This window comes from Myotis brandtii, unplaced genomic scaffold, assembly GCF_000412655.1.
Source record: "Myotis brandtii unplaced genomic scaffold, ASM41265v1 scaffold1104, whole genome shotgun sequence".
NCBI classification, from domain to species: domain Eukaryota; kingdom Metazoa; phylum Chordata; class Mammalia; order Chiroptera; family Vespertilionidae; genus Myotis; species Myotis brandtii.
Window position 1 is genome coordinate 218,843 of NW_005353765.1, and position 4,029 is coordinate 222,871.

Sequence of the window (4,029 nt, forward strand, 5' to 3'; positions counted from 1 at the left end):
GAGTTGTAGGGAGGAGAGGCGTGCCTGGCCCCAGCAGAGGGGGCCCAGCAGCGGCAGGCCACGGGCCTCGGGTGCCTCGGGGGCGCTGACGGGTTGTCGCAGGCGTGCTATTGTTGTGGGTGACCCTGGCGGGGGTGGCAGGGGAAGAGATTGGGAGTCAAGATACAGGCTGCAGCTACCCCCAAGGCTGGGTCTTCTCCCTGTCTGGACAGCCTTCCCGTCCCCCCGGGGGTGCGGGAGTTGCGGTAGGGTGTCCGTGCAGGGTGATTGGAAGAGCTCCCCATGGCCGCTTCCTCTTCCTTCTTTGCACAAACTGTGCGCTGAGTGGAGGTGGGCAAAGGGGGAGAAAATAGGGGACATCTGTAATAGTGTCAATGATAAAAAAATAAAATAGGGGACATCTGTAATAGTGTCAATGATAAAACAAATAAAATTAATATCGAAGTATTAAAATTTCTGTGGAGTCTCCCTGCTGCCCGCCTTTCAGGAGGCTGCCAGGATGCCCTGCTGTGAGGTCACCAGGGAGTATGCGCTAAGCCTTAGCTAAGCCCCCAGCTCACCGTGCACCGCAGGCCCCGGGGGCGTGTTGGAGGCCGCAGAGGCCGTGGTGCGTGGCGGGCCCCCCTCTTTGCTCTTCACTCGACACGCAGGCCTTTGCTCGCTGCTCCTGCCTGAGGCCAGCCGGCTTCGCTTCGTCGCTTGGCGCCTACATATGCAAATTAACCGCCATCTTTCTTGGCAGTTAATTTGCATATCGCCCTGATTAGCCAATGGGAAGTGTACCCTTTTTGTCTTTTATTAGATAGGATTATTTTTAGTATAGTCCAAGAAAAATAGAGAGGTTTAAATAATGTCTAAGGAGTGAGAAATAAGCATTAGATTAAACAGAACAAGTAATCACAATTAGACTTCATGAAGGTTACAAATAAATATATAGGCCATCAATAAATTCTCTGTAAATATTTAATAACAAGTTATAAAATATAATTTAAAATAAAAAAAACAACCAGAGAAAAGAATATAGCAGGTGTATATCAGATTTTCAACATGTAAATTCTAATATTTTTTAAAAAGAAAAGACAAAGCATTTATATCAATAGAGGTATATTATTTTACTTAACATGAGCTGTTACTATATGAAATTATAAGTAATTTCTAAAGGAGCTAAAGCATAAAACAACTGATATAAAATTTTCTAAAATTGATGACAGTAGTAAAACTTTTTCTAGGTATAATATGACAGAGTGATAATATTAGAAAGTAATACTTTGCCAAGTAAAATAATAAGAATTATTTGAATTCTATTGAAGTATTTAAAACACATGTAAAGATGGAGAAATAGTCAAAGCTATAAAGAATTTTAAAGGTTAGCTATGATACAGGTAGGAATATCTCTTGACTGCAATGCTAAACTAGGTCAAAGTTAAAGAAAAGATAACTTTAGAGGTAAAATGTAGATTAGACATAGCTTATTCATATATCTGCACATAAAGTCAAAGTTGTCTCAAATAGTGTAAGTAACCAGAGCAAACTGTGCTCGCTGAGTGGAGGTGGGCAAAGGGGGAGAAAATAGGGGACATCTGTAATAGTGTCAATGATAAAAAATAAAATTAATATCGAAGTATTAAAATTTCTGTGGATCATATCATTGTTCAAAAAACAGTTTAGTTTGAAGATGAATACCTATGTCTAGCCACTATCGCCTGCGTATTTCAGCCTTGCTTATACTAACAATCTTAAGCTTCAAGGAATTATCCTAATGAGGGAGCATGCTGTGACAGTCTGCCAGCTAAGCTACTGCCTGCAGACCAATTCCATTATTTTTAATACATGTACCTTGCCTCTAAATGCATGATTTCCATTTTACTCCTGTCTCATCAAGGTTAGGTATAGACTCATAAAAAAGCAACCCAGATTCCTCAGAATCATCTAAACCTGATTTTAGCTTTGCGTTTATAAACTTCTTGGCTTTGCATTTGTAATTGAATTTGCTGATAAGCACCTGGGACACCGTTTTTTATCCTAAGATTAGTAAAGCTTCTTTTGACAATGTGCACCAGTGATAGCTGTTATCTGTTTGTTCTCCTTTACTTTGCTCATGAAATAATTTATGAGAAGCTCATTTTCTTATATCTCTCTGCTTTAATACAAACAGATTAGCAAGGGAAAGAAAACATTGCATTCACACTAACCTAATTTTAGCGAACAGCTCCACAAAAACTGTCAGTAGTTTTGTTCTTTTTATCTTGAAAAAACTGGGATTTTAAAATAGTGAACTTTCTCTGCATTCGGGCTCTAGAGAAGAGTCAATGTATACGTGACAAATCATTTTGCCAATATCTAAATCAGAGGTGCTCAATTTTTTTGAGAGAGATGCATACTAAGAAATCCATTTATATATATATACCCTTTTTGTCTTTTATTAGATAGGATTATTTTTAGTATAGTCCAAGAAAAATAGAGAGGTTTAAATAATGTCTAAGGAGTGAGAAATAAGCATTAGATTAAACAGAACAAGTAATCACAATTAGACTTCATGAAGGTTACAAATAAATATATAGGCCATCAATAAATTCTCTGTAAATATTTAATAACAAGTTATAAAATATAATTTAAAATAAAAAAAACAACCAGAGAAAAGAATATAGCAGGTGTATATCAGATTTTCAACATGTAAATTCTAATATTTTTTAAAAAGAAAAGACAAAGCATTTATATCAATAGAGGTATATTATTTTACTTAACATGAGCTGTTACTATATGAAATTATAAGTAATTTCTAAAGGAGCTAAAGCATAAAACAACTGATATAAAATTTTCTAAAATTGATGACAGTAGTAAAACTTTTTCTAGGTATAATATGACAGAGTGATAATATTAGAAAGTAATACTTTGCCAAGTAAAATAATAAGAATTATTTGAATTCTATTGAAGTATTTAAAACACATGTAAAGATGGAGAAATAGTCAAAGCTATAAAGAATTTTAAAGGTTAACTATGATACAGGTAGGAATATCTCTTGACTGCAATGCTAAACTAGGTCAAAGTTAAAGAAAAGATAACTTTAGAGGTAAAATGTAGATTAGACATAGCTTATTCATATATCTGCACATAAAGTCAAAGTTGTCTCAAATAGTGTAAGTAACCAGAGCAAACTGTGCTCGCTGAGTGGAGGTGGGCAAAGGGGGAGAAAATAGGGGACATCTGTAATAGTGTCAATGATAAAAAATAAAATTAATATCGAAGTATTAAAATTTCTGTGGATCATATCATTGTTCAAAAAACAGTTTAGTTTGAAGATGAATACCTATGTCTAGCCACTATCACCTGCATATTTCAGCCTTGCTTATACTAACAATCTTAAGCTTCAAGGAATTATCCTAATGAGGGAGCATGCTGTGACAGTCTGCCAGCTAAGCTACTGCCTGCAGACCAATTCCATTATTTTTAATACATGTACCTTGCCTCTAAATGCATGATTTCCATTTTACTCCTGTCTCATCAAGGTTAGGTATAGACTCATAAAAAAGCAACCCAGATTCCTCAGAATCATCTAAACCTGATTTTAGCTTTGCGTTTATAAACTTCTTGGCTTTGCATTTGTAATTGAATTTGCTGATAAGCACCTGGGACACCGTTTTTTATCCTAAGATTAGTAAAGCTTCTTTTGACAATGTGCACCAGTGATAGCTGTTATCTGTTTGTTCTCCTTTACTTTGCTCATGAAATAATTTATGAGAAGCTCATTTTCTTATATCTCTCTGCTTTAATACAAACAGATTAGCAAGGGAAAGAAAACATTGCATTCACACTAACCTAATTTTAGCGAACAGCTCCACAAAAACTGTCAGTAGTTTTGTTCTTTTTATCTTGAAAAAACTGGGATTTTAAAATAGTGAACTTTCTCTGCATTCGGGCTCTAGAGAAGAGTCAATGTATACGTGACAAATCATTTTGCCAATATCTAAATCAGAGGTGCTCAATTTTTTTGAGAGAGATGCATACTAAGAAATCCATTTATATATATAT